This window comes from Akebia trifoliata, chromosome 9 (assembly GCF_017979445.1).
Source record: "Akebia trifoliata isolate Shusen 1 chromosome 9, ASM1797944v1, whole genome shotgun sequence".
In the NCBI taxonomy this organism is placed as follows: Eukaryota; Viridiplantae; Streptophyta; class Magnoliopsida; order Ranunculales; family Lardizabalaceae; genus Akebia; species Akebia trifoliata.
In genome coordinates, this window is record NC_141383.1 from 1,446,650 (window position 1) to 1,459,789 (window position 13,140).

Below are 13,140 nucleotides of genomic sequence, written 5' to 3' on the forward strand. Positions count from 1 at the left end.
TACCTAAAACAGGGTAGTCCGTCATCCACCAAGGGCATCTCAAACCAATATGACGGACAAGGCGAGAATCCAACCATTTGTTCCAAGCCTTAACTGAGTTGTGACGCACTAACATATTTCTCTTGGAAAAGTGCTCTGGCCTATACTCGAGGGTTGAAGGAATGTCCACAATTTTGAGACGGTCGCAAAGCCACATATAAAGTAGGTGAGGGCTTCCTTTGAAATCCCTTCCCTCACCATTTTTTATGGCATCCAAACCTGAGAAGGTTTCAGCTAGAATGAGAGGTACAGGATTGGCTTTTCTAGAGAGCTGGGAAGCTATGTCTATGAAAGACTCAGGAACAGTTTGACCCTCACTTTTGGAGGTCAGTATGTATTGGGCTAAGATTCCTAAACACAATCGATAGTCTCTAGTGGCTCTCCAAGCTTCTGGCTTTACATTGATGGGATGACTACGAGAGTGGTATGGACTCAATAAGGGTACTAAATCCAATCTCCCGTTACGGACTAAGGCTTTGGCTTCTTCCTTTGAAATGTTTAGGCCTGTGGCGAGGTCACCCGAATATCCTGTCTTCAATGAAGGCCTGACTAGAGGACCTGAAGTAGATATCCCCATGATGCCACAATAGTCTTCATGGTAGGACACAAGTGCATATGCCCAATGTGGAAGATGTGAAGATAAGGGTTCCAACGCTTAGCCATAGCGCGCAAAAGATTCCAATCTATCTCAAACTCGTGAAAGTACAGGGCGCATCTCAACATGAATTTTGCAAAGTTGAATTTCTCTACGGTGTGCATCCCCGTGATGGTTGTTTTGACCAATTGGTCGATTGGGTTATTGCCTGCAGCCAGCATCCTGAGTTGACACAAGAGAATAGTTCAGTACATTTCCAAGGTCTATGTAAAATTACTTTTCTTTTGAAACACTTTCTTGAAAACACTTTTCTTTTTTGAAAATTTGATTTTCCTTTTGATTTAAATGGCCCGGCCTATCATGATCATTGGATCGAGATGGACTGGGTCATTATTGAATTTTTGCAAGAAATGGATTTTTTATTGGGTCGGTGTACCCATTTTAATTTCTGAAAACAAAATTTTGATCCTTGAGGACAATCATACACTTTGATCTCATTATTCACATATTCACATACATCAATCATCAGGTTTCATTTCAACAACCCGGGAACACCCGCGATAAGTTCGAGTCGTGACTTACAGGGAAGTTTCTAGACTCTAAGCTTACTACTGCAATGCATTTTTATCTGGCCACTCTTGCCCAAGCACACCTATATACCTCTCAAGCGTACTCAATCAGACGGTACGTGGTGACTTGGTTTGATATACCGTATAGGTGATAATCTAAAACTTCAATTCACTTCTCTGAAGTCAAAAACAGCCAGTTTGATCCCCAGTTGAGAGGTGGCGCACGATGCTGAGCAAGGGCCCACTTAAGTACCTCTCGTCTAGAATAGACGTAGTCTATCCCCCTCGTACAGTAGGGTACAGCGGGGCAGGATCTTGCTTAGGCACTGGTTTTGACCAAGAAGTGCAATTGATGTACTTGGATTATCTTTTATATACCTACAGGTACGAGTCAGGAGTTGTAGCTTTCATAAATGGTTTTCGCATCCCGCGAGGGGACCGACCACGTACTAGTACTACGTTGGCAATCGGGACATGTGACCGTGCGGCTTACAATAGGACAAAGGCTCAGGTCGCTCCAACGTGGGTGTATCAATATACCTTTCAGAATCACCTGATCAAACGGTATTGATGCCCCAGTTTTATATACCTTACGGTACGTGATTGGAGTTGTGGTTTTCATGAATGACGTCGCATCTCCGAGGAGACCGGGCCACGCACTAGTGCCACGTTGGCTATTAGGGACATGCAAGCGTGCAATACAGTAAAGTAAACGTGCTAGTGGTGTGTGCAAATAGGATAGGGTGTGCCCGGGGCATTTTCCAGATGAGTGGGCCCGTTGGCCAGATCATAACTTTTTAGATAATTTGTCCATAAGGGTTGCACATTCATAGTTAAGCATCAACCAATCGATTTTTTTTTATATCATTTTTTTCAATTTTACGAATGAACTAATCATAAAAGGACTTCTTTTTTTTTTATTATAGTCCAACCGATGATCACTTTGAATTTTCATTTTGATCAATCAAAAAGTGGCGAGCGGTACGCCCTGAGTTTGAAAAAGATGATCCGTTTGATCTTTTGAAGCTTTAAAAACTTAAAATAAAAATAAGTTCCAAAAGGAAAGTTTCCAAGACTGATGTAAGGAACAAGTTGAGCAAAAAAAAACAAATTTTTTTTTTTTTAATTTAATTAAAATTTTTTTTTAATTAATTTTTTTTTTAATAAAAAAAAATTTTGTGCTCATTTTGAGGCACATTGCCTCTGGTTTTTGGCTTGGGCCAAATTTTTTTCCTTTTTTATGCTCTTTTTTTCCTACTCATTTTGTATCGCGACGAGACGTCAAACGGAAATGATAGCGTAAACGATAGTAAATGAGCTCAAAAATCGATTCTGACTTGTCAAAATGTTGCTGACTTTGTCACATTTGGTATAAAATTTTGTTCTACCCCAAATCGATATGCACTAATAGCTAATCGGAGATCGGACGAGAAAGTTATGATCATTTTAAGTTCGACTGTCCATTCGGCCAAAAAAGAAGAAAAACGACTTTTTTTAATTATTTTTTTATTTTTTTTATTTTTTTTATTTTTTTATACCCATTTTGAGGCACATTGCCTCTGGTTTTTGGCTTGGGCCAAAAAAGAATTTTTTTTTTTCATTTGTTTGATGATATGCATGCTTAAAAGGACATAATCGGAGAAATAAAGTAAAAATCAGATTTTTTTTTCAAGTGAGTAAATAAATAAAGGAAACCTACCTAAAAAATAAATACAACAAACACAACAAGTATTGTTAGCTTGCAAAAATAAAAAAAAATTTGAAACCTTTCTTTTTTTTTCCAAAATAACCGAGTTGACACGAGGGTAGAGCCTTTACTCCCCAGTGGAGTCGCCAAGCTGTAGACACGTGATTTCGCCATTACGATGACCACATCTACAATGGTTTGGAGTCGCCACCATTCATTTTTGTAAGTGGGTGTGAATGGTCACCCGATGTGCATTTTTTTTAGAAAATGTGACATTTTTGGTATTTGGTGACTCTCGATGGATAAAGATGAATCAACTCTTGAGATTCGGGTAAGCGGCTCGGTTGGAGAAAAGGGAAGGTGTTAGGCACCCTTTTCTCCCCACTAGATAGTGGTAACCTCAACTCAACTCGGTCATTTTGATTAAAAAAAATACGAAAAACGATGTGCCACGTGTTGTGCATTTGTACCCTAGATAGGGGTTCATTTTCGGCTTGATCATAGGGTCATTCCATTGATGGAAATGACCCTTATAGACCTTTAGCCTTGGGGTCCATTCATCCTAAAAAATAAAATGAAGGGGAGAGGGTGATAGAAGAGGGGAGGAGAGAGAGAGTGTAGAAGAGAGAGGGGGGGATTGCCTTGAACCCACCTTGTATCTTCTTTCTTCTTTTCTTCTTCTTGAGTCCTTAGTATTTTATGAAAATACAATTCTTGTATGGTTGAAGGAGTAGAGAAGAGATGATGAGAGAGATGAGTGGAGTATAATATTTTTTTTATATGAGGCTTGAGGATGATTGGTGATGGTTGTTAGTAGTGAGAGTTGGAGATAATTTTGTAGTGAAAGTTGGGGGTCATTTTTGGGAAGAGGAGGAGGGTATTTATAGATGTTGAGGAGTTATTTTAGGGATAAATGGGGTGAAGTGAAGAAAAGGATAGAATGGTTATGAGTTTGAGAGAGAAGTGGGTGTAATTTAGAGGAGATTGGAGGGTATTTAGGGAAGGGGGGTTAAATGGGTGAGTTTTGACCCAAATGGTTTGGATCCTACCCAACCCATTTGGGTGGAGTGTTTGGTGAGGTGAGTTTAAGATGGTGGTTGTGATTAAATGGTATTTGATTTAAGAGAATGGAGGATTTAAAGAGGTGGTTGATGATATTTTGGGAGGGTGAGGGAGATGATGCCATGTGTTAAAGTGGGTGGAAATGAAGGGTTGGGATAGGTTGATGGGAGAGGTTGAGTGTTTGACTTGAGAGGATGGTGTAGGTTTAGGTTGTAGATGTGGGTTTTGTAGGGAATGATGAGGGTAGATTAGGGGAGGTATAGGTTAGGGGTGTGGGTAGATGTGTTTGATTTGAGAGAAAATGTGATGGGTTGATGTGTGGGTAGATGGGATTTAAAGCAAATTAATGGGGTAGGTAGTTGGGTGAGGGAGGTGAGATGGGGTGATGACATGTGTCATCTTTGATTATCAAGATGGTGATTGGTTGATGTGGGTAGTGGTTGATGGGTTAGGGTTGTGGGTTGGATATGAATTGGATATGGATTTGGGCTTAGGGGCTTTGGAGTGTTTTGGGCTTGGGTTATGAAATGGTTTTGGATTTTAGGAATTGGTTGGGGGTTATTTTGGAATGGATTTTGAGGGTGTAGGTTGGTTTTAGATTTTTAGGTGATGTGGGATTGATTTTAGGTTAGGGGGGGTGAGAAAATGGATTTGAAGAATTGAGGATTTATGGGCCTTAGGTGGGTTTAGATTTTTTTGGATTCGGAGATGGAGCGGTGGAAGGTATAGGAGGTGGTAGGCGTCCCAAGTCTCGTTTTTTAATTTTATTTATTTTTTTGAAATTTTTGAAATCATTGGTTTGATCGAGATGCCACGTGTTGGCGAATCGGGCTTTTTAGGCCCGTTGGTGAACTTTATCGAAAATTTGGCGTTTTTGATTTTGGAAGCGGAGCGGTGAATATTGGGAAAGCGTAAGGTAGGCCGAGTCCTTTTGGTGGGCCTCCTAAACCATTGAGAGGTCTTAGGGGCCTCGGTTTGGTAAAAATGTCACTTTTCAATCACTTAGGCCCTTAAGGCCCGTTGGCCCATTTATTTGGAAAATCGATATTTTTGGGCCCTTTCGAGAAGTGGCCCATTCAAATTGAGGTGTCTACAGTACCCATAACCAATTTATTTTGTCATTTATTTTTACATTATACATGATGGAAGGTTATCTTATATTTTAAAACTAACATATATGATAAAAAGTTCTCCGAATTTCATATAAACTAAATATTTGAACTTAAAATGGGTCATTTCTTTTTAAATTTATTACTTGTAAATGAGATAAATTTTAAATTTTGAAAATAAAAGTCATTAAATCATCTTTTTTGTGGAATAAATTATTATTAAGTTGATACTTTACAAATAATATGTTATTTTTTAGAAGGAATTTACTTATTTATAATGATTTAGAAATAATTTTTCTCATTCGATTCTTGAGAATCGGAATCAATAAAATATAGTGATTATAGTTCTAATATTCATAGGAACTGAACCAGAACTAACCCATTGACACCCCTATACAATAATAGGTTATAGAATTTAAAAAAATTCTATTTTTATATTTTATATAATTGGCAATAACAATCTAACTATTTTATGGTAACAATATATTTTAAAATATAAGTTATTATAAATTATGTATACAATGTTTTTTTAATATTATTATTATTTTGAAAATTAAAAAAAATTCAGTTTATCCGAACCCGGAACTGAAGTTGGACCTGTAAAAATCGATTCAGTTCGATTCAATTTTGGGTCCTTCCTTTGGAACAAAACCCGAACCCAAATTTTTTTGTTTGATTTCTGCCATACTCGGACCAAACCCAAAAATTCGGGGTTAGAATTAATCCATGTGGACCAATAAAATCCCAATCTCTCTATTTACATCAAGCTAATCCTATTGCAGATACTTAACATGTGTTAGGATTCCTGCTCATCTTTTTCTATTCATCTATCTTAACCACTAAAACATACCTTTTGCCTCACACTCTCACTTTTTTTGAGGTGATCTATAGCCTTTCAAATGAACCCACCCAAAATATCAATTACCACTGTTAATGATTGGGTTAATGTCAACTTGCATCATAAGATCGTACCGTTAGAAAAATATCTCATTAAAAAACATGATCCATTGCCACATGGATAGATGTAAAGCAATAAATTTAAAAAATATATATATATATTTCTTTATCTATGAATTTGGATTTTAAATTTGGGAGTTCAATGATAGTCATTTTCAAAAATTTTTAATTTTTTATATTTTCAAATAATTTTAATATATCCCACGAAGTTTAAAGCTTCAAGGTGTCATTCGGGCCAATGTGGTAGTTCACATGGTTTTGATGAGGATCTCAAAATCCATGGAATCTTAAAGAAACATGAAATCTAACGGTCGAGATAAAACATGTATCTTGAGAATATATCATGTATCCCTAAGATAAATTCTAATCAGTATATTTTTTATTTTAAAGGTTGAGATTTTGTGTTCAATTTTGCTTCCTATTCTTCCATGTACTAATCTAAGTCTGGTTGGTAGTCGTGGTAAAAACTTCACCACCTTTGAATCCAATGGTGGATTACATATTTCATTATTGTAGATGCACTAATTGGCAGATTCACATGTGGTGCACTCTTCATGCTCATGAATATTTTGTTGTATATGCTGGTTCTGATTATGTGTTGTTGAAACAATAGATTATAAGCAATAGTATAATATAAATACCACGAAGAAATTAAAAGAACTTATCGATGACTAAGGCAAAGATACCGAGTGTAAGGATTGGCTCCTAAAGGAAGCCGAATCACCTAATATACTGATTGAAAAGGTTGGTTCCTTAGGATGCCGAACCACCTTATGAATAACGATTGAAAGGGTCGATCCCTTTGGAGTCGAACTGGTTGAGGTATGAGTTTTTGATGGGTCGGGCCCATTGAGAAATCGAACCATTTAGATAATTGACTTTGGATCGGATTGAACCAGATCTGATTGTTTTAATTTGGCAACTTTACTAATTTCAATGAGCATAATTTTTTTTTAACTCCTACAACTAACACCTCCATAGATGGTTCATAGTTCATACAAAATTAATTATGTCGGCCATAAGTCTAAGTGAGGGACAATGCAATGGAAATATTGGGCATTTTACTAATTCTACAAAATATTTAATGGAGGAAGGAAAAAAAAATCTAAATAAAGAAAAAGGAGAAATAAATGGATTTCTTGCTTCACATCGACCACTAGAATCCCTGTCTATGTCACTCTTTATTGGACCAATAAAATCCCACTCACTCACTCACTCTCTCTCTCTCTCTCTAGTACAACTTTTGTCATTTGTTTTCGATCACTCGTAAGATGTTACACACTTAACATGTTTTTCTCTTCAATCTTAACCACTACATATATTTAGCAGCTAGTCTGTCACATTTCCACTTTTTAGATTGACAATAACATTTCAATTGGCCCACCATTTCAAATTGGTTGCATTGTACTTTCTAATCTTAAAAAAAAAATGGTTTAGTAAATGAGATTGAACCATAGGGTTGGATAAATTTTTTGCCCTTAGGACTAAAGTGGTTGAAGATGATGTAATTTTCAAAAAATAAATACAATAGAAAAATATTTCAATTAAATGCTCTAAAATTTCAAACAAACTTATATAAAGATAGTGAAAATAGATATGAATTCACTCTCAAAAACAACAGACTTGACCTTGAACTCAACGGAATTTGAAAAAAAGATTCATTTAGTTGAATCCTAATCTTTAAGAAAAGGTTTTATTGTTGTGTGGAAGATTAAGATACGGAAAAGTTTAATCAATTTAAAAATCCATGAATACTTCTAGATTTAACTAAAACGTAGAATTGTGCTTGGAATTATCCAAAATATATATTTTTTTTTTTGGTGGGGGAGAGAGAGACAATTTGTGAATCAAATACCTATCAAATAATTTCTTGGAAAATTTGTTGTCAAAATCAACTTTGCTTTTAAAATTAAATAAATAACTTTATTGACCTATTTCTAATATATTTACCAGAAGATAAGTATGAGTGTTAAATGTTAATGAATACTTATTTAACTAGAACTAAACCTGAATCGAAAACCCCAATTTCGATTTTCTTTTTATTGGAACCGAATAGAGTCAGGTGTCAATGGAACCAAACTATTATGTTCTATTCAATGGATACCCGCGAGTACTCAAACCAATTTATTTTGTTATTTCTTTGTCTATTATATACACATGATTTAGATTTCTCTACATTTTAAAATTAATTCATCTGATATAGAGTTCTTCAATTAAAATATGAATTAGAGCTTAATATATACCATCTCTTGTAAAAGTTAAGGGCGTGTTTGGATACTAGGAGCAAAACTACTGTTCCAAATAGCAGGAACTGGAGTATTCTGTGGAGGAGCTGGAAAAGTAATTCTGTGTAGAAAGGGCGTTTGGCAATCAACTCTGTGAAGTACTGGTAGAAGTACTTTTTTGCTGGAAGTCTGTTTGGGAACTATACTGACTTTTCATGATTTCTAGAAAAAAGACTAGAATACCTTTATATTATACTAGTTACTGTTTTTTGTTTTTTAGTAACATAATATGCCTTCAAACTATACTGTTTTTGACATTTTAACTATAAATATTAATATAATATAATATAATAAATATTAATATAATATTTTAAATATTAAATATTAATATAATGTGTTTAAAATGGGGTAGTTTCGTAGAAAATTTATAAAACGGGATATTTCGGTAAAATGTGCCGTTAGAATATTACTCCCCGCAAGATGCGAAATTGAGAAGTAGGTTTTAGTGACTTTTTCATAAAGAGCAATTTTTTGCTCTTGTGCGGAGTAATTCTTCGAAAGTGTTGTTTATCTAAATTATCCAATCGACTTCTAACTCCCCGCAAGAGTCAGGAATAGTCAAAGAGTCCTATCCAAACGCCATCTTAGTACTTGTAAACAAGATGAGTTTTGATTGATTTATTTATTTTTAATTATTAACTCTAATTTTTAGTGGAATAAATTATAATTAAGTTACTTTATACATAATAAATTGATTTTTTTTAAAGGAAATATTATTAATTTTGAAATGATTTAAGATATTTTTTCCCACACAATTCTTGAGAACCTTGAGAACCGGTACCGATGGATTCCTGTGTTTCTTGGTGGTTTCCATTCATATTCTACTTATATTTTAAACCGGAACCCAAATCGACAAGAACCAGAACTCAAAAAAATATAATGGTTTTAATTATAAATACCTTAAGAAGCATTGAGCCCTTAGAGATAAAATAATTATAGAGCCTTTTAACACTCTCTCATACTTCACACATGGCCAACTTTCTAAAATATATAATATATTATACACTAAGAAAATAGTAAAATCAGAAGCCTAACATCTGCCGGCCCAACTCTATTACATTCTATAGGAGTTGTACCTCCTTTATATATATATATATATATATATATATATATATATATATATATATATATAGAACAGCGTTCCTAAGACTCATATTGGGACTCACATTGCGACACACCGTTTTGTCTTATATGGGCAAAAATATTTGGAATGGGCTGATTTTTTGTGAGGATGATCTCTATGGTGAAGAGATCATCTTTGCCAAAAATCAGCTCATTATGAAACTTCTAGACCGTCCAATTTTTGTTGAAAAATTATAGACCGTCCAATTTTTGTAAATCAATTTTGATGGGGTTAGAAGTTTTGGAATGGGATGATTTTTTGTCAGGATGATCCCCTCATCACAGAGATCATCCTCACAAAAAATCAGCTCATTCCAAACATTTTTTCCCATATAAGACAAAACGGTGTGTCGCAATGTGAGTCTCAATATGAGTCTTAGGAACGTGACCCATATAGATATATATATATATATGTGGGAGCAGTTCAGCAGCCCTAAAGTTTGTCAAGTTTGGTGTCAAACATTTTTTGTGAATCACTTTTGATGGGGTTAGAAGTTTTGGAAAGAGATTATCCTCACAAAAAATAAGCTCATTTTGAAACTTCTAACCCTAGTTTACAAGTTGAAGAATCGTGGACCGTCCAATTTTTTTAAATCACTTTTGATGGGGTTAGAAGTCTTGGAATAGCCTGATTTTTGGTGAGGATGATCTCCTCATCATAGAGATCATCTTCACAAAAAATCAGCTCATTCCAAAGCTTCTAACCCATATTTTGAAAAAAATTTGGCACCAAACTTGGCAAACTTTAGGGCTGCTGAACCGTCCCATATATATATATAGGGTCCCGTTCCGCACCCTAAGTTTTACCACACACTTTAACAAACACGTTTTGTCCTACATGGGTTAGAAGTTTCGGAATGGGCTGATTTTTGGTGAGGATGATCTCTATGGTGAGGAGATCATCCTCACAAAAAATCAGCTCATTCCAAAACTTCTAACCCCATCAAAAATTATTTACAAAAAATGGACGGTCCACGATTTTTCAACTTGTAAACATGGGGCTAAACATTTCGGAATGGGCTGATTTTTGGGGAGGATGATCTTCTAGTCATAGAGATCATCCTCACAAAAAATCAGCCCATTCCAAAACTTCTAACCCATGTAAGACAAAAAACGTTTGTTAAAATGTGTGGTAAAACTTAGGGTGCTGAACATTTCCCATATATATATATAGGGTCCCGTTCAGCAACAAACATTTTGGCAAAACATTTTTCAAAACATGGGTTAGAGGTTTTGGAATGGGCTGATTTTTGTGAGGATGATTCTACGGTGAGGAGATCATCCTCACCAAAAATCAGCCCATTCCAAAACTTCTAGCCCCAGTTTACAAGTTCAAAAATCGTGGACCGTCCATTTTGTGTAAACCATTTTTGATGGGGTTAGAAGTTTTGGAATGGGCTGATTTTTGGTGATGATGATCTCCTCACCGTAGAGATCATCCTCACCAAAAATCAACCCATTTCAAAATCTCTAACCCATGTTTTGAAAAATGTTTTGCCAAAATGTTTGTTGCTGAACATTTCCCATATATATATATATATATAGTAAAGAAGATAAATAAAATAATTTCATATTTTATTATTAAAGGAAGCATGGAAAACACAGTAATAGGTGTTTACTCGCCCATTAACAACTCCTCTTACTATATTTTATCTTCACTTATAAGAGTATTTTTATTAAAAAATTAAGATTATAAAGTATTTGTATGAGTAAGTTAGACTTAATCCATGACTCAAATTGTATTATAATATGTCAACCAACTTTGCCATAGGTCCACAATTCCAAGATTTTAAATTCACGTGTCAATATGATTTGAAGTATGTAGTGAAAATCCCAAATTGTAATTTTACTATAATATAATTGAGGATTTGTATGGATTACCAACAAATTCTGAAAAAAAAGAAAAAAAAAAAGATTTTCAAACCAAATGAATGAAGATTTTGATTGCAAGGTTGGTTATTTTATCTTATGGGTGAGAGTAATTGTGAGAAAAATATGATAGAATTTTTCGACCTGATAAGAAAATCATTTGCAAGAAGTTGGTTCGACAAATATTTTCCCATGTTAATGGATAATTGTGATTTTTCAAAAAATTGGTTTCCTCTTAAAATGCTCTAAGGGTGAATTAGATTTTTGTAGGAATAATAAGTTTTATTCCTTTTTTATAAGCTATATTTATACATTATCAGATTATTTGACAAATGTGTTTGACAGAAAAAAGCCCAAGATATTGTCAAATCCTCCTAATTAATAAACATGCTTCGATGTTGATGGAGTTCATCACGAAATTAATCCAACTATTACATCCCTAAGCTTTTTGGAGGACCAATCCATTATTCTCAAGAATGTTTCAACTTTCTTCCATTGGAGAAGGCCTCTCTAATTTTATTCTATTTTTTCTTTCAAGTTATAAGATGGGGACTAATAAATCCTAAATTAAATTTTATCATATTAATCCTACTACGTGGCATCGGGATAGGAAGGTCTATATGTCAACCTTGAGATGTGCAATAATCAACATCAGAACGCGTGTCAACCCAACTTCGAAATTTGAATTCAAAATGGAATAAAAAACATATTTAGTGATAAAATCGATAAGAAAAATATGAATTTCGAATTAAAAAAATTTGTTGACCTCTCTTTTATATATAATAAACACAATCATATAAAGTAGATATATGGGTTATTTACATTTTTAATTTCTCATGCTTCTCACATGTCCAAAAGTTACTAAATTGTAAAATATGTTGTGGACTCGAAGAAAAAATTAATATATTCAGAGTGTGAAAGAATTTCCATTTTATTTTATTTTTTCTGAAAGAAAATATTTTGCTCACACATCCATTGTGTATACAATAAACTAAAGCACATCTGTAAAATAATATGAATATTTATAATTATATATTGCATGGAAAACCGTGTTATGTTTCAATTCACCTATCGAGGATCCCACTTACCATATTTTTCTTTGATTATAAAGTAATTTTCGTTATAAAATTTAAGATTAGAAGATTTTTTTTTAAAAAAATCGATTTATTTGATCAACATTGGTTGAAGAATATATTGATCTAGGGACGTTAAGGGAGGCAGCGAAAGCTTGAGATTTTATAACTTTTGGATGGACCGGAAGGACAAATTAGGTTATGACCACCACAGAGTTGCATTGCAATATATCGACCAAATTAATGAGCTATGGGTGCTCTGGGGGCGGCCCATTCGTGTAGCAATTTTAATGTTTAGTTATTGATTTGAGTTTCAAGGATGAGTGTTACCTTGGGTAATGAAAAATTGAATAATTAAAATTGGTGTTTGTGTTGAAGTTAAATGAATTCTTGGTCACAGTTAGCGAAAGAAAAATATTTATGATTTATGTGGAAAGATGACCCGATCCATTTATAAAAAACTCTCTCTCTCTCTCTCTCTCTCGTGTCACACTCACTTTTTTTAGGTGAACCATAACATTTCAAATAACCCCACCAAAACATTAATTCCCACCATTTATGATTGGGTTATTGTCAATTTGCATTGTAGGATCCTACCATTGGAAAAAGATCTAATTAAAAAAAAAAAAAAAACCTTTTTGGCTCAATGGCAATTTTGGACCAATAAGAAGTTAATGCATGTAGGTCATGAGTTCGATACTTAATATGAGCATTAATTTTTAAGGGATCACCCGTGAGGACACATCCTCACTTACCTGATATGTGTGATGTGC